The sequence below is a fragment of the Syngnathus scovelli genome, chromosome 2, assembly GCF_024217435.2.
Source record: "Syngnathus scovelli strain Florida chromosome 2, RoL_Ssco_1.2, whole genome shotgun sequence".
In the NCBI taxonomy this organism is placed as follows: domain Eukaryota; kingdom Metazoa; phylum Chordata; class Actinopteri; order Syngnathiformes; family Syngnathidae; genus Syngnathus; species Syngnathus scovelli.
The window spans coordinates 26,931,648-26,951,079 of NC_090848.1; the positions used below are offsets into that span (position 1 = coordinate 26,931,648).

The following is a 19,432-nucleotide window of genomic DNA, read 5'->3' on the forward strand; positions in this document are numbered from 1 at the left end:
CCTTTTAAACTTTTTTATCATTAGTTATTTATTTTAATTTTAAAAAATTTTAACGGCATAATCACGAGGCGAGAACAGAAAACAGATGAGGTAAGTTGTTCATCAATAAACATGTTTTTTTCCTTGCAGAAATAACTGCTAGTCTACTCGTCTGTCGGATCGACGAGAGATTCCATCTCATCTCATCGTCCATCAAAGAGAAGGCTTTTAAAATTTTAAAAAGCCTTCCCTTGACTCAACTTGATTTAAATTTTACACTTTTAAAAATTTGAACTATTTAAATATTTAACTTGCAAATGAACTAAGAGGCGACTTTTTAACTTTTTACATTTTTTTCATTTTAATTCTACAATCATTTTAAAGATGATTTCAGGGAAGGACTTTTAATTCTAATCCTACAATCAAATTTTAAAGATGACCTAAGAAAAGGCCTTTTAAACTTTTTTATCATTAGTTTTTTATTTTAATTTTAAAAATATTTTAACGTCATAATCACGAGGCGAGAACAGAAAACAGATGAGGTAAGTTGCTCATCAATAAACATGTTTTTTCCTTGTCTTTGTAAAGACACTATATGCTTCTATTTTACTCTTCTGTATTTTATGAGTTTCTTTTATCTGGCGAAAGCAGTTCATCCCACAATGGAGGCCAGCGGTAAGCATGACATATCACCTTATTGTAACATTTTGTAATTCATAGCCATTCACTTTACTTGGATTGTCCTTTTTTTTTTCTCCACAAAGACCTTGAGCATGCAAAAACTTTCATCGTGGACCAATGACTCCCAAACCAGGGAGGCAAGAAGCAAGACTTATTCTTCCGTGTGTAGGCAACAAATCTTTTATTGACTATTGTCACAAAACACCCCTTAATTTAAAATGTTTTTCAACTCGTATCCTCAACAACTCAATGTTTGTTGTTTCAGTTTTTCCGTGTTTCCTGTAACTCCACGTGCTCCGTTTGTCAAGACAGGCGTTTGGCCCCTGTGGTACTCAACTTTGATGAGATATGGCCTGTCTTGCCAGAGAAATGACTGAAGAAGAAGACACAGGTTCGTGAATGTGTTCCCGTCATTCACTCTTTAGTACATGGATGCTAGTTGTACATGTGCTTGAAGTATTGTAATGTGATTTTCAAAAATGAATTCATAATGATATTATATTGTAGCACAGCGACAGCCAAGTCTTTCAAAAACACTCGTACGATGGAGGCTAGCATCATGGAACGCAAACTCCCAAACCAGCGTAGCAATCGTGACTTCTGCTGATTCTTCTATGGAACAATCAAGGGCACCTCTGGCAGCTCTTCGCTTTGACTTGGACATCCACTTTTTTATTGATTTTTTTTTTTTTTTAACATGATGTCTTTTATGTGCCCTCTCTGCATCCATTGCAGCCTGGTGATCCTGAAAGGGGGATCCTCCCATCTGTGGTCCCTTCTCAAGGTTTCTCATTTTTACCCTGGTAGGGTTTTTTTGAGTTTTTCCTTGCCCTTTTGGGAGCTTAAGATCAGGGGGTGCTTTGAGAATAATTGCCAATTTGTCTATGTGAAGCCCTTTGAGACCGCTTGTGATTAAGATCTATGTAAATATATTTTACTTGACTCTACTTCTATGAGTAGCCAGCAAGGAAAATTGTCAGGAAGCCCTTTTTTGAACGAATCGTTCACTCACGAGCCAACACTAACAGCAACACACACATAAATTGAGTATGTGCCGATGCCACAACATGAAATCTCAAAATTCTCCCATTTGCCACGCATGCACGATTAGCCTTGCGGAAACTGACCTGTGGTTTGGTAATCCTGTTACAATTCGCTCGGTATTTAATGTTGGACAATTTCCCACGGAACATCTCTCACGTGACACCGGTGTGCCGCGGCACACTGGTTGGGAAACACTGTTCTTGGGTATTGCCTGCGGGTCGACATGCAATGCAGACAAAGAACAGCCTGGCCTTTAACTGTTCGAAACTTGCCCCTCTGGTTTTACTCTATTAAGCCTCAGATACGTACAGTCTGTTTTCTGTTCTCCTTTATTTATTTATTTATTTATTTATTTATTTATTTATTTATCTATCTATCTGTTTATTTGTTTACTTGTTTGATTGCTTATTTATTGTTTAATCATACATTTATTTGGTTACTTTATTTTCGACAGTGCTTTGAACTATGAAGTTGTAATCATTTTTATTTGCACAATTGCTGGACTTTCTACATTTCTTTGCCTCAAACCATGTTTACATTGCGTTTTGTATATGCATCCCAAGTCTGTCTAATACCATCTACAATCATGCTACAGTTGAATTATTAAATAAAAGAAAACACTTGTTGTGTTTATGCGGAGTAGAGATGAACGCTGGGATAGGCTCCAGCACGCCCGTGACCCCTGTGGGGACTAAGTGGTTCAGAAAATTGATGTATCGAATCAGTAAAACATTACATGTCCTGACGGTTTATTGTGGTAAAAAATAAAACAAGTGAATTGACTTTATTCAAGAGTTTTTTTTTTTTTTTTTTTATTCGCCATGTTTGAGCGTGCCAAACAAGGAATTTGACTTCGGTAAATCACAGCCTCTGTTATTATTTATTTCCTACTTCTGGATATTATTCACATTGCTGTGATTGTTTACGGCAGGGGTGTCAAAGTCCAGTCCTCGAGGGCCGCATCCCTCCATGTTTTCCAAGTTTCCCTCGTTAAACACACTTGAATCAATGATCAGGCTCCTGCAGAACGTGAGGATGAACTGATCATTTGAATTAGGAGTGTTTAACGAGGGAAACTTGGAAAACATGTAGGAATGCGGCCCTCGAGGACTGGACTTGGACACCCCTGGTTTACGGCAATGGGTCCTATTTTAACCCGGATCTACCCACATTTTTTTTCCAAAAAGGTGCATATTTTCTTGGTCCTTAGGTCTCCCTAAGTACGAATATGCCGCGCTTTTTTGGTTATGACGTCGCCTACACGAGATATGCGGCATCTATATATAGACTATGGGCTGATACGTGCACAAAAATTGGAGCATTCTGACGATTTACAAGTGTAACATGATGTAATTTATTTGAATGTTCAGAGTTAGTTGTGTTTTACACGTAACAGCTGTCTGCAACATGAAAGGGACCATTTCCGCAAGTTTCAATGGGCATGCATGTGCAACGTCTCCAGTCAACAGCGGCCGTCATCCCCAGGGTACCAGTCGTAAGAAAATGGCGAAGTTTCTATGAACACAAGTTGGCTTTCATAGCCGTATGTATTTGCAACAATATTTCAGGGAAAACGGTACAAAACCACGGTACAATAAGTGCAGTGGACTGAAGATTGCGGTACCATAAACGCAGTGGACGGTCGTGCTTTGTAACCCAGCAGTGATCATGCTCAGCCTTGCGCCGCCACTTCCGGTCAGAAAACGGATCACGCGACCAGTGCTTCTCACACATTCTGTTCCGGCTCCTGGTAACCACGGAAACACTTCATTCATAGTGCCATGCAGCACTTGGAGCACGCACTGGACGGACGCGACTTGCAAGTCCGCAGTACGCACTTTCGGCCTTGCTCCGCCACTTCCGGCCAGTGCTCCATGCCGTCAAAGCGGGAGTCATCGGCAACTGCGCACAGGCGCGGTCTGCCCACTCTCCGAGCTCGAGTGACACCTGGTGCTGCAAGCAGAGTTCGGGCCACCTCGCGTCAGAAGTTAAGATGAGACATCCCGGCGTGATCATCCAGCCGGTGCAGCACCCATGCATTGAGGACGGCCGCGTCCAGCATCCAGATGAATATTGGCCACCACCACTTCTTCCGGCACATGTTGATGCTGTAGAGCCCGATGCTCTGGTCGGCGCGCTCCGTGCCGCCCATGCTGCGGTTGTACAGCTGGACAACAAATGGCTGGTCCACTGCCACCTTCTTCTTTTCCTTCGCTGACCAGCGTGACGCCTTCTGCAGAGGATGCTCGGCGGCGAGGGTGGAGGCGATGGTGACCACGGCGTTATCCTTCCACCGAGTGACCGCAATCTTGTTTGCCGTGTCGTACACGACAGACAAGATTTGGTGTCTCCCAAAATATTCAATCATTGCCTCGTCCACATCAACATTGCATTGGATACGCCTCCCTGAACCCAGCGTTGAGGATGTCCATCATGGGACGCAGCTTTGTCATCCGGTCGCTGAGGTTCAGGTGCGCGTTGTCGGCGCAGTGAATGTAGCGGATGATCTCCTCGAACCTGTTGCGTGATATGGCCCCAGCGACGAGGGCGCACTGGAGATCTTCATCTGTGCTCCAGTAGTGTCGGCGACTGGGGAGAGAGTGGTAACCCGAGAGCACCAAGATCCCCAACACGCGCTTCAATTCTCCGATGGTGAGCTGGAAGTTTGAGTCAGTCACCTTGGTCTCTTGAACAAGGTGAGGATATACATCAGAAAGGACGAAGTCCAGCTTCTGATTTGCGCTCTTTCCAACGACAATCGTGGGGGCGGCGAGAGGCCTGGCGTCCGGGAATTTTGTCAGGCGCAGACTCCACACTGACCGCACATCAGTCAATAACCATTATATGATAATTGTTCCCTAAAAGTAAAAATTGGAGCATCTATTTATAGACTATGGGCTGAAACAGGCTACTAGTCTTCGGTGTGACGTGGCTGAGTTTTGATCTCACAACCTTCCAGTTTCAGGTTGGACACTCTACCACTAGGCCACTGAGCTGAAGGATTAGTGCTGTTTTTAGTTTATATAATCTTTGAAGCTTTTTTTTTTTTTTTTTTAAACTATTTTTAGCAGATGCACTGATCGTTTGGGATTTTTATTGTACATGTGACAATGACAATAAAGATCTATCTATTTATCTATTTATCTATCTGTGTAACTAATAAAGTTGTGATGCTATGCCCAAACAGCTTTTTTTTTTTTTTTTTTACTCCACCATGCATAAAAGCGGGTGGCGACCCCAAGCTGACCTCGTTACAGCAAACCTGAAGAGAGAGGTAAGTGGTTTTGTCAGGTATCTCTCCTCCAACTTGAAATTTGATTTTTGATCAACATCTTTGGTAAACACAGACATGTGCATAGTTCGTTTATTATTATTTCTTTAACCTAGACTGATGTGTTGGTGTGCAAAATATCGTTTACAAACTGAGTGGAAGTTAATCAAGTATTCTGTGATTCTGCTGTTCATTTACTATACTTGGAAAAAATATTGTCCTGTTTTTGCAATGCTCTTTTTCTGAGGTACATTCTGATAAACTTGCAATGAATTAACGCCATCAGATACATGGAAGTGAAAATAAGTTGTAAAACAAGCAGAGGTGGCACTTTTAAATCTGCTATATTGTTTTACCTGTGAAAATGAATGCTCTATCATAAGAAGACCGTTCAAAGTCTGTGCGCAAGGCTTTTGCACATGGGAAATTGGCCGTCCATGTGTGCACAATGGGACAAAATGGCCACCACCATACCCATGTGCTTGCAATTGGACACATTTGTGGTTTAAAGTCAAAGTGGTTACACAAACAAACAAAGGAAGATTAGCAAAATCACATGCTACAAATACAAGCAACATTTCTAGTTGCTTGGCCGCTTTCGGTCATCCGTTTTGCAATTTGTTGCATTTTTTGAAATTTTCTTCACAGACTTGGAATGAAATGGAAATGTGTATATAAAAAAAATTATCTGAAAAAATTCTGATCATTATCATTTGGCACTTTATCTTTCAGAATGAACAATAAAGTCATTAAAGCGCAAGTGGTCGGTGTGCGGAATGACCTTCGGGCCAGAGGGTGGAAGATGGGTGCTATGGGCTGTGAGATGGATGGGCATTATCAGAATGTAACTGTTGCCCTCTGTGATGGTACAGCCGCTTTCAAGATTACTCTTTTCAGTAATCTGGCGTGCCAAGTCACAGAGGGCAACAGTTACGTTTTTGTCCATTTCATGGCGGAGCCGGCAAACCCGAACGTTCTTCTATGTCAAAAGACTAGCAAGATATATATGGGGGCGAAAGTGGAGATCACCGATGCTTTGAGGGCTGAGGCCCTCAAGCTCATTTTCCCCCCATCGTTGCCAATGTCTGTCAGGGAGGTGATCAGAAACCCTCCTGAGGGGCTGGTAGACATCGAGGGACAGGTCGAAAGTGTAAGTTTACTTCACGCACACATGCATGTTAAATATCTATTTAGAACTACTAAAAATAAAAACTTGTTTTCTACCATTAAACATTGCAGGATAACACAATTGTATTTCTGTTTGTTCCAAATTAGAAACAGGCAAGCAGAATAGTTTCTGTACGCGGGGCTCGGTTGGTGCCATTGAGCATCGTATACTTAAAACAGGTAAGCAACCTGTCGATTTACTGTTATTCCACTTCACGCATGCATACTGAAGTAATATTTGGTTTTAAACCATTGCAGAATGAAGATGTGGTACGAGTGGCTGTGTGGAGGGAGGCGAACTTGACCCCGATCAAGGTTGGGGCCTTTTACACCTTCACGCACGTTCGTGCCGTGACGAACGAATTTGGCCTGTCGCTCAACACCACGCAATATTCTAAGATATCGGTGAGTAAAGAAAAATCTTTAAAATGGAAAAGGAATGTTATCAGTTTAGGTTGTTTTGAATGAATGAGTATAATACTATGAATGCCGGCTTTCCATACAGTCTCCTTCAAATTTTACAACTTTATGAGAAATGCTGTTGACTTGTGACCAGCCTGTTTGCAAACACCCCCCCCTGGTGGGGACAAAACGGTACATATAACAGAAGGATTTTATGGACACCTTGTGAATTAGTAATTGCTGGGTGTGACTGTAATAAATTGACCTTAGGTTTATAGACTTATTTGTAACCTTTGAGTTATATAATTGTCAGTTTTCACCTGAGTAAACCTAATTGTGTTTTTATTCACTAGGTCTACAATGCAACTGTCGATTTGGTGGCCATAGGGCTGATGGTCGAAGAGGGAGAGGTTATGTTGGTGGATGGGGAGGGGGTTGAGACAAGAATCGCCATGAGTGTGTGGAGCAACACTTTTTCTGAGCTGCCTACAATACCACAAGGTGGCCTCTTACTGCAACTCATTTATTCACAGGGTGAAGTAGTTCAAATATGTCAATAAAGATTTTATTTTGCCAATGCTGTCCATTTGCCCAATTGGTTTCTGTCAGAGTTAGGGGTGGGTGGGGTGCAGTTGCACTTTTCATTGGGAAGACTAAGTTTTCTGTTTGAAAGCATAGCTCTTTGTGCCACTTTTACAACATTTAAGACGCGTTTAAAGACACATTTCTATGAGATGGCCTTTAACTAACTTGGAGTGGCCGATTTGGCCGGAGTTTGTGTTCTCTCTGCCCACCCCCTCCCTGGCTGGGGAGGGGGTTAGGTGGCGCAAAAGCTGATAGCGGCTAGCTGGATTCTCGGGGACCAATTCAAGATGAAGAAACTGCTGCTCAACCTCCTTGAAGACACCGCCAGGACAATCGAGGGCACCGCCGACATCCATTTTTTCATTGATTTTCATATTATGTATTACTTGTGCCCTCTCTGCATCCATTACAACCTGATGATCCTGAAAGGGGGATCCTTCCGTCTGTGGTCCCTTCTCAAGGTTTCTCATTTTGCCCTGGCAGGGTTTTTTTGAGTTTTTCCCTTGCCCTTTTGGGAGCTTATGATCAGGGGATGCTTTGAGAATAATTGTCAATTTTTGGCTATGTGAAGCCCTTTGAGACTCTTTGTGATTTAGGGCTATACAAATAAACTTGACTTGACTTAAATATTTGACTGCATTAATTTGTCAAAAGCATCGATTTCTGCCAGAGTTTGTAGTATTTTTTGTTCTAAACATTGAACGTTTTTGCATAATTGGTACATTTGTGGTATAACATTATGCATTTATTCTTGGCATTTTTTGTTCATGAAATTCACTGTTTTTGTGTCATTGGCAAATATGTGGCTTATTCAATATGTGGCCATTCATTCTGAATAGCAATTTCAACACGAGCCATCTTCATGCGAGGTTTCAAATTTCACATGTCACAAAACTTAATGCAGTTTTGGGTGTTCTAAATACTTACCGTGTTTGCATAATTAGTACATTTGTGGTATAAAATCACGCATTGATTAGCCCATTCAACTTGGACATTCATCACATTAACCAACTTTCACCCCCTCAACGGAAAGACGCCGTTAGCGCAGTTGGTGGCGCGGGGGTTTCTCAGCACGTAGCGCTTCCCCGTGTGAGTTCGATTCCTACTGGGTGCAACTTCTTTGTTCCTTTTTATTCACTGCTTATTTTTAACGCTTATGATTTGTAAGTCGTCATTTTTCCATTTTATAATATTTATTTTCTTTTTTATTCTTCCAGCTTATCACTTTTAACGCTTATTATTTGTAACTCTCGTCATTTTCCCATTTATTTCATAATTTATTTTCCTTTTTATTCTTCCCGCTTATCATTTGTAACTCTCGTCATTTTCCCATTCATTTTATAATAATTTATTTTCTTTTTTATTCTTCCCGCTTATCATTTTTAACGCTTATCGTTTGTAACTCGTCATTTTCCCATTTATATTTTCATGATTTATTTTCCTTTTTTTTTCTTCCCGCCTATCATTTTTAACATTTGCCTTCGCCTTCACACGCAATTTCTCCAGAAATTGCAATTCTAGTTGTGTGAAGGCGAAGGCCTTCACACATTGTTATTCTACTTTATTATTATTATTATTATTCAACTTATTCCGCCCACTTTTTTGGCACCTAACTAGTCCTACATGCTTCAACCGATTCACCCCGTTCAAACTTTCACACATTCCAAATATTCATGTCATGCTTGCTACCATTTTTTTTGTTGATAACATTTACCGTTTTTGTGTAATTAGCAAATTTGTGACTTTTAAATCCCCATTCATTCTTAATGGCAATTTCAACACGAGCCATTTGCCTGCGTGGGTTCGAATTTTACATGTGTCACATTGGGTGTCTCACCATTACACAAACTCACACGACACTGGCTGCAGTTTTTTTTCTTTATAAACATTTGTTATTTTTGCATAATTAGTACATTTATGGTATAAAATTACGCATTCATTCTTAATGGCGCATTCAACATGAACATTCATCACATTAAGCAAATTCTACCGGTTCACAAAAGGAAACTGATTAGCTCAGTTTGTAACGCGGCCACTTCTTAACTCTAGCCGCTTCCCCGTGTGAGTTCGATTCCAACTGTGGGTACCGTTTTTTTTAATTTTTTATTCACTACTTCATATTTTTTACGCTTATGATTTGTAACTTGTCATTTTACCATTTATTTTAATAATTTATTTTCCTTTTTATTCTTCCCGCTTATCATTTGTAACTCTCGTCATTTTTCCATTTATTGTACAATAATAATTTATATTCTTCCCGCTTATCATTTTTATCATTTGTAACTTTTGTCATTTTCCCATTTATTTTATAATAATTTAATTTCCTTTTTATTTTTCCCGCTTATCATTATTAACACTTATCATTTGTAACTCGTCATATTCCCATTTATTTTTTTCATCATTTATCATTTGTAACTTTTATCATTTTCCCATTTATTTTATAATAATTTAATTTCCTTTTTATTTTTCCCGCTTATTATTAACGTTTATCATTTGTAACTCTCGTCATTTTCCCATTTATTTTATTCATCATTTATCATCATTTATTTCCCTTTTTCATTTTTCCTTTCTTTCATTTCGAAAAGAGTAGAATAACAATAGTGCGAAGGTCTTCGCCTTCACACGCAATTTCTCCAGAAATTGCAATTCTAGTTATTATTATTATTAAACAACTTATTCCGCCCGCTTTTTTGGCATCTAACTAGTCCTACATGCTTCAACCGATTCACCCCGTTCAAACTTTCACACATTCCAAAAATTCATGGCATGCTTGCTACCATTTTTTTTGTTGATAACATTTACCGTTTTTGTGTAATTAGCAAATTTGTGACTTATAATTCCCCATTCATTCTTAATGGCAGTTTCAACACGAGCCATTTCCCTGCGTGGGTTCGAATTTTACATGTGTCACATTGGGCGTCTCACCATTACACAAACTCACACGACACTGGCTGCAGTTTTTTTCGTCATAAACATTTATCGTTTTTGCATAATTAGTACATTTGTGGTGTAAAATTACGCATTCATTCTTAATGGCGCATTCAACATGAACATTCATCACATTAAGCGAATTCCAACACTATAAAAAAGAAAACCAATTAGCTCAGTTTGTAATGCGGGCACTTCTTAACTCTAGCTGCTTCCCCGTGTGAGTTCAATTCCAACTGTGGGTGATGTTTTTTTTTCCTTTTTATTCAATACTTAATATTTTTAACGCTTATGATTTGTAACTCGTCATTTTCCCATTTATTTTATAATAATTTAATTTCCTTTATATTTTTCCCGCTTATCATTTATAACGTTTATCATTTGTAACTTTTGTCATTTTCCCATTTATTTTATAATAATTTAATTTCCTTTATATTTTCCCGCTTATCATTTATAACGTTTATCATTTGTAACTTTTGTCATTTTCCCATTTATTTTATAATAATTTAATTTCCTTTATATTCTTTCCGATTATCATTTTTAACGTTTATCATTTGTAACTTTTGTCATTTTCCCATTTATTTTATAATAATTTAATTTCTTTTTATTCTTTCCGCTTATTATTAACGTTTATCATTTGTAACTCTCGTCATTTTCCCATTTATTTTATTCATCATTTATCATCATTTATTTCCCTTTTTCATTTTTCCTTTCTTTCATTTCGAATAAAGTAGAATAACAATAGTGCGAAGGTCTTCGCCTTCACACGCAATTTCTCCAGAAATTGCAATTCTAGTTGTGTGAAGGCGAAGGCCTTCACACATTGTTATTCTACTTTATTATTATTATTGTGTGAAGGCGAAGGCCTTCACACATTGTTATTCTACTTTATTATTATTATTATTATTATTGTGTGAAGGCGAAGGCCTTCACACATTGTTATTCTACTTTATTATTATTATTATTATTCAACTTATTCCGCCCACTTTTTTGGCACCTAACTAGTCCTACATGCTTCAACCGATTCACCCCGTTCAAACTTTCACACATTCCAAATATTCATGTCATGCTTGCTACCATTTTTTTTGTTGATAACATTTACCGTTTTTGTGTAATTAGCAAATTTGTGACTTTTAAATCCCCATTCATTCTTAATGGCAATTTCAACACGAGCCATTTGCCTGCGTGGGTTCGAATTTTACATGTGTCACATTGGGTGTCTCACCATTACACAAACTCACACGACACTGGCTGCAGTTTTTTTTCTTTATAAACATTTGTTATTTTTGCATAATTAGTACATTTATGGTATAAAATTACGCATTCATTCTTAATGGCGCATTCAACATGAACATTCATCACATTAAGCAAATTCTACCGGTTCACAAAAGGAAACTGATTAGCTCAGTTTGTAACGCGGCCACTTCTTAACTCTAGCCGCTTCCCCGTGTGAGTTCGATTCCAACTGTGGGTACCGTTTTTTTTAATTTTTTATTCACTACTTCATATTTTTTACGCTTATGATTTGTAACTTGTCATTTTACCATTTATTTTAATAATTTATTTTCCTTTTTATTCTTCCCGCTTATCATTTGTAACTCTCGTCATTTTTCCATTTATTGTACAATAATAATTTATATTCTTCCCGCTTATCATTTTTATCATTTGTAACTTTTGTCATTTTCCCATTTATTTTATAATAATTTAATTTCCTTTTTATTTTTCCCGCTTATCATTATTAACACTTATCATTTGTAACTCGTCATATTCCCATTTATTTTTTTCATCATTTATCATTTGTAACTTTTATCATTTTCCCATTTATTTTATAATAATTTAATTTCCTTTTTATTTTTCCCGCTTATTATTAACGTTTATCATTTGTAACTCTCGTCATTTTCCCATTTATTTTATTCATCATTTATCATCATTTATTTCCCTTTTTCATTTTTCCTTTCTTTCATTTCGAAAAGAGTAGAATAACAATAGTGCGAAGGTCTTCGCCTTCACACGCAATTTCTCCAGAAATTGCAATTCTAGTTATTATTATTATTATTCAACTTATTCCTCTCACTTTTTTGGCACCTAACTAGTCCTACATGCTTCAACCGATTCACCCCGTTCAAACTTTCACACATTCCAAAAATTCATGGCATGCTTGCTACCATTTTTTTTGTTCTTAACATTTACCGTTTTTGTGTAATTAGCAAATTTGTGACTTATAATTCCCCATTCATTCTTAATGGCAGTTTCAACACGAGCCATTTCCCTGCGTGGGTTCGAATTTTACATGTGTCACATTGTGCGTCTCACCATTACACAAACTCACACGACACTGGCTGCAGTTTTTTTCGTCATAAACATTTATCGTTTTTGCATAATTAGTACATTTGTGGTGCAAAATTACACATTCATTCTTAATGGCGTATTCAACATGAACATTCATCACATTAAGCAAATTCCACCACCTCAAAAGAGAAAACCAATTAGCTCAGGTGGTAACGTGGGCACTTCTTAACTCTAGCCATGTCCCTGTGTGAGTTCGATTCCAACTGTGGGTACTGTTTTTTTTCCTTTTTATTCACTGCTTCTTATTTTTTACGCTTATGATTTGTAACTTGTCATTTTACCATTTATTTTAATAATAACCTTTTTATTCTTCCCGCTTGTCATTTGTAACTCTCGTCATTTTCCCATTTATTGTATAAATAATTTAATTTCCTTTATATTCTTCCCGCTTATCATTTTTATCATTTATCATTTATAACTTTTGTCATTTTCCCATTTATTTTATAATAATTTAATTTCCTTTTTATTCTTCCCGCTTAAAGTAGAATAACAATAGTGCGAAGGTCTTCGCCTTCACACGCAATTTCTCCAGAAATTGCAATTCTAGTTGTGTGAAGGCGAAGGCCTTCACACATTGTTATTCTACTTTATTATTATTATTATTATTATTATTATTATTATTATTATTATTATTATTATTATTCAACTTATTCCTCCCACTTTTTTGGCACCTAACTAGTCCTACATGCTTCAACCGATTCACCCCGTTCAAACTTTCACACATTCCAAATATTCACGTCATGCTTGCTACCATTTTTTTTGTTGATAACATTTACCGTTTTTGTGTAATTAGCAAATTTGTGACTTTTAAATCCCCATTCATTCTTAATGGCATTTCAACACGAGCCATTTCCCTGCGTGGGTTCGAATTTTACATGTGTCACATTGGGCGTCTCACCATTACACAAACTCACACGACACTGGCTGCAGTTTTTTTGTCATAAACATTTATCGTGTTTGCATAATTAGTACATTTGTGGTGTAAAATTACGCATTCATTCTTAATGGTTCATTCAACATGAACATTCACCACATTAAGCGAATTCCACCACTTTTAAAAAGAAAATGAATTAGCTCAGTTTGTAAAGCGGGCACTTCTTAACTCTAGCCGCTTCCCCGTGTGAGTTCGATTCCAACTGTGGGTAATGTTTTTTTTCCTTTTTATTCACTGCTTCATATTTTTTACGCTTATGATTTGTAACTTGTCATTTTACCATTTATTTTAATAATTTATTTTCCTTTTTATTCTTCCCGCTTATCATTTATAACGTTTATCATTTGTAACTTTTGTCATTTTCCCATTTATTTTATAATAATTTAATTTCCTTTATATTCTTCCCGGTTATCATTTTTAACGTTTATCATTTGTAACTTTTGTCATTTTCCCATTTATTTTATAATAATTTAATTTCCTTTTTATTCTTCCCGCTTATTATGTACGTTTATCATTTGTAACTCTCATCATTTTCCCATTTATTTTATTCATCATTTATTTCTCTTTTTCATTTTTCCTTTCTTTCATTTCGAAAAAAGTAGAATAACAATAGTGCGAAGGTCTTCGCCTTCACACGCAATTTCTCCAGAAATTGCAATTCTAGTTATTATTATTATTATTATTCAACTTATTCCTCCCACTTTTTTGGCACCTAACTAGTCCTACATGCTTCAACCGATTCACCCCGTTCAAACTTTCACACATTCCAAATATTCATGTCATGCTTGCTACCATTTTTTTTGTTGATAACATTTACCGTTTTTGTGTAATTAGCAAATTTGTGACTTTTAAATCCCCATTCATTCTTAATGGCAATTTCAACACGAGCCATTTCCCTGCGTGGGTTCGAATTTTACATGTGTCACATTGGGCGTCTCACCATTACACAAACTCACACGACACTGGCTGCAGTTTTTTTCGTCATAAACATTCATTGTGTTTGCACAATTAGTACATTTGTGGTGTAAAATTACGCATTCATTCTTAATGGTGCATTCAACATGAACATTTATCACATTAAGCGAATTCCGCCATATCAAAAAAGAAAACCAATTAGCTCAGTTTGTAACGTGGGCACTTCTTAACTCTAGCCGGTTCCCCGCGTGAGTTCGATTCCAACTGTGGGCACTGTTTTTTTTCCTTTTTATTCACTGCTTTATATTTTTTACGCTTATGATTTGTAACTTGTCATTTTACCATTTATTTAAATAATAACCTTTTTATTCTTCCCGCTTATCATTTGTAACTCTCGTCATTTTCCCATTTATTGTATAAATAATTTTATTTCCTTTATATTCTTCCCACTTATCATTTTTATCATTTATCATTTGTAACTTTTGTCATTTTCCCATTTATTTTATAATAATTTAATTTCCTTTTTATTCTTCCCGCTTATCATTATTAACACTTATCATTTGTAACTCTCGTCATTTTTCCTATTTATTTTATTTATCATCATTTGTCATTATTTATTTCCCTTTTTATTTTTCCCATTAATTTAATTCATCATCATTTATTTCCCTTTTTATTTTTCCTGCTTATCATTTTAACACATCATTTTACCTATGTACTTTATTCATCATCATTTATCATCATTAATTTCCCTTTTTCATTTTTCCTGTCTTTCATTTCGAAAAAAGTAGAATAACAATAGTGCGAAGGTCTTCGCCTTCACACGCAATTTCTCCAGAAATTGCAATTCTAGTTATTATTATTATTATTAAACAACTTATTCCGCCCACTTTTTTGGCACCTAACTAGTCCTACATGCTTCAACCGATTCACCCCGTTCAAACTTTCACACATTCCAAATATTCATGTCATGCTTGCTACCATTTTTTTTGTTGATAACATTTACCGTTTTTGTGTAATTAGCAAATTTGTGACTTTTAAATCCCCATTCATTCTTAATGGGGATTTCAACACGAGCCATTTTCCCGCGTGGGTTCGAATTTTACATGTGTCACATTGGGCGTCTCACCATTACACAAACTCACACGACACTGGCTGCAGTTTTTTTCGTTATAAACATTTGTCATTCTTGCATAATTAGTACATTTGTGGTATAAAATTACGCATTCATTCTTAATGGCGCATTCAACATGAACATTCATCACATTAAGCAAATTCTACCGTTCCACAAAAGGAAACTGATTAGCTCAGTTTGTAACGCGGGCACTTCTTAACTCTAGCCGCATCCCCGAGTGAGTTCGATTCCAACTATGGGTAATGTTTTTTTTCCTTTTTATTCACTGCTTCATATTTTTTACGCTTATGATTTGTAACTTGTCATTTTACCATTTATTTTAATAATAACCTTTTTATTCTTCCCGCTTATCATTTGTAACTCTCGTCATTTTCCCATTTATTGTATAAATAATTTAATTTCCTTTATATTCTTCCCGCTTATCATTTTTATCATTTATCATTTGTAACTTTTGTCATTTTCCCATTCATTTTATAATAATTTAATTTCCTTTTTATTCTTCCCACTTATAATTATTAACACTTATCATTTGTAACTCGTCATTTTTCCTATTTATTTTATTTATCATCATTTGTCATTATTTATTTCCCTTTTTATTTTTCCCATTAATTTCATTCATCATCATTTATCATCATTTATTTCCCTTTTTATTTTTCCTGCTTATCATTTTAACACATCATTTTACCTATGTACTTTATTCATCATCATTTATCATCATTAATTTCCCTTTTTCATTTTTCCTGTCTTTCATTTCGAAAAAAGGAGAATAACAATAGTGCGAAGGTCTTCGCCTTCACACGCAATTTCTCCAGGAATTGCAATTCTAGTTATTAGTGTGAAGGTGAAGACCTTCACACTATTGTTATTGCTGTCCTTTATTATTGTGTGAAGGCGATGGCCTTCACACATATGTTATTCTACACCATTCTCTATTATTATTATTATTATTATTATTATTATTCTATTTTATTCTCCACACTTTTTTGTCCCGCTTCTTCTTCCACATAGTTCATCCGATTCACTCCGTTCCACTTTTGATGTATTCCAAATATTCACGAGATGAGCGCTTCCATTTTTCTCGTTCCGAAAATTTTCCGATTTCGCAAAATTCGCGAATTTACGACAAATTTTTCCCCATTCATTCTCAATGGCAGATTCGACATTTCACATTTACGTCATTCCCCTTTTAAATTCACCTCATTCAGCACATTCAAACCACATTCGGAATGATTCTCGACATTCCCAAAATTCCCAAATTCAAAAATTTCACGTTTTCACGTTAAAAATTCCGACAAAATTTCACGAAATTTCGTTTTTCACCTCTAATTTCTACATTTTTCGACCGATTCAACCCGTTCCAACTTCCAACTGTTCATCTTTTGCCTACCTATTCCACAACTTCCCACTTACAAAAAAATTCCAAATTTTCAAATTTGAAATTCAACCAAATTCTTCGTAATTTCGTTTTTCTACTCTAATTTCTACATTTTTCAACCGATTCAACCCATTCCAACTTTCAACTGTTCATCTTTTGCCTGCCTATTCCACAACTTCTCACCTATCAAAAATTCCAAAATTTCAAATTTGAAATTCAACCGAATTCTCCAAAATTTCGTTTTTCTACTCTAACTTCTACGTTTTTCAACCGATTCAACCCATTCCAACTTTCAACTGTTCATCTTTTGCCTACCTATTCCACACCTTCCCACTTACCAAAATTTCCAAATTTTCAATTTTGAAATTCAACCAAATTCTACAAAATTTGGTTTTTCTACTCTAATTTCTACATTTTTCAACCGATTCAACCCATTCCAACTTTATTCACTTTGGTCACCTCATCCTTACCATATTCACCCCCTTCACCCCCACTTCCACTATGCTTACAAAATTCAACCCTTGACCCCCACTTCCAGTGTGGCGGCCATCTTGGATTGACCCTGAAGTGCTCCCAATGAACCTAGAATGAACCGGAAGTGGCCCTAATCAAACCGGAAGTGACCTTAGGTAAACAGGAAGTGACCTCAGGTAAACCGGAAGTGACCCCAAATCAAACCGGAAGTGACCTTTTTAAACCGGAAGTGACCTTTTTAAACCGGAAGTGACCCCAAATAAACCGGAAGTGACCTCAGCTGGACCGGAAGTGCCTCTAATCAGACCGGAAGTGACCCAAATGGACCGGAAGTGACCCAAATCAACCCGGAAGTGAACTTATTTCAACATTAACTGCCATAAATAGCTACATTAGGCGCTAACTTTTGCATTTTTTGTCCGATTGAACCCGTTTCAACATTTTAACCCCAAAAGTGAACCTCCTGAAGCTGTTTTTTTTACGTTTTGTTCCAAATTTCAAAATATTTTGGCGCAATTGCTTTTTCTTTTAATTCCCATTCATTCTCTATGGGGATTCAACATTTGCTCTCACTTCTACATTTTTTAACCGATTCAACCCGTTCCAACATTCAACTGTTCATCCTTTGCCTGCCTATTCCACAACTTTCCACTTACCAAAAATTCCAAAAATCAAATTTGAAATTCAACCATATTCTCAAAAATTTAGTATTACACTTCTATTTTCCACATTTCTCAAGAAATTCAACTCATTTCAACATCATTCGGCATCATTCCCCAAGAAGTGATTCAAAGTCTTCGCCTTCACACGCAATTTCTCCAGAAATTGCATTTTCTAGTTATTATATTTTATTCTCCACACTTTTTTGTCCCGCTTCTTCTTCCACATAGTTCATCCGATTCACTCCGTTCCACTTTTGACGTGTTCCAAATATTCACGAGATGAGCGCTTCCATTTTTCTCGTTCCGAAAATTTTCCGATTTCGCAAAATTCGCGAACTTACGACAAATTTTTCCCCATTCATTCTTAATGGCAGAGTCGACATTTCACATTTACATCATTCCACTTTTTTCTACATTGTTCAACCGATTCAACTCATTCCAACTTTCAACTGTTCATCTTTTGCCTACCTATTCCACAACTTCCCACTTACCAAAAATTCCAAATTTGAAATTCAACCAAATTCTCCAAAATTTCGTCTTTCCACTCTAACTTTTACGTTTTTCAACCGATTCAACCCATTCCAACTTTCAACTGTTCATCTTTTTCTAACTATTCCACAACTTCCAACTTATGAAAAATTCCAAATTTTCAAATTTGGAATTCAACCAAATTCTCAAAAATTTTGTTTTTCTACTCTAATTTCTACATTTTTCAACCGATTCAACTCATTCCAACTTTCAACTGTTCATGTTTTGCCTACCTATTCCACAACTTCCCACTTACCAAAAATTCCATATTTGAAATTCAACCAAATTCTCCAAAATTTCGTTTTTCTAATCTAATTTCTACATTGTTCAACCGATTCAACCCATTCCAACTTTCAACTGTTCATGTTTTGCCTACCTATTCCACAACTTCCCGTTTACCAAAAATTCCAAATTTGAAATTCAACCAAATTCTCCAAAATTTCGTTTTTCTAATCTAATTTCTACATTGTTCAACCGATTCAACCCATTCCAACTTTCAACTCTTCATCTTTTGCCTACCTATTCCACAACTTCCCACTTACCAAAAATTCCATATTTGAAATTCAACCAAATTCTCCAACATTTTGTTTTTCTACTCTAATTTCTACATTGTTCAACCGATTCAACCCATTCCAACTTTCAACTCTTCATCTTTTGCCTACCTATTCCACAACTTCCGACTTACCAAAAATTCCAAATTTGAAATTCAACCAAAATCTCCAAAATTTCGTTTTTCTACTGTAATTTCTACATTGTTCAACCAATTCAACCCATTCCAACTTTCAACTCTTCATCTTTTGCCTACCTATTCCACAACTTCCCACTTACCAAAAATTAAAAATTTGAAATTCAACCAAATTCTCAAACATTTTGTTTTTCTACTCTAATCTTTACATTGTGCAACCGATTCAATCCATTCCAACTTTCAACTTTTCATCTTTTGCTTACCTATTTCACAACTTCCCACTTACCAAAAATTCCAAATTTGAAATTCAACCAAATTCTG

The 19,432-nt window shown here is 36.4% G+C and overlaps 1 long non-coding RNA gene across 1 annotated transcript; it reads left to right on the plus strand.

Moving 5' to 3' along the window:
- The first annotated feature begins 7 nt into the window (after nt 1-7).
- On the plus strand, nt 8-2,473 carry LOC125988713 (uncharacterized). Its single transcript, XR_007488466.2, has 4 exons — nt 8-654; nt 744-825; nt 926-1,051; nt 1,168-2,473. It is a non-coding gene; the product is annotated as an uncharacterized lncRNA (long non-coding RNA).
- Nucleotides 2,474-19,432: the final 16,959 nt, after the last annotated feature.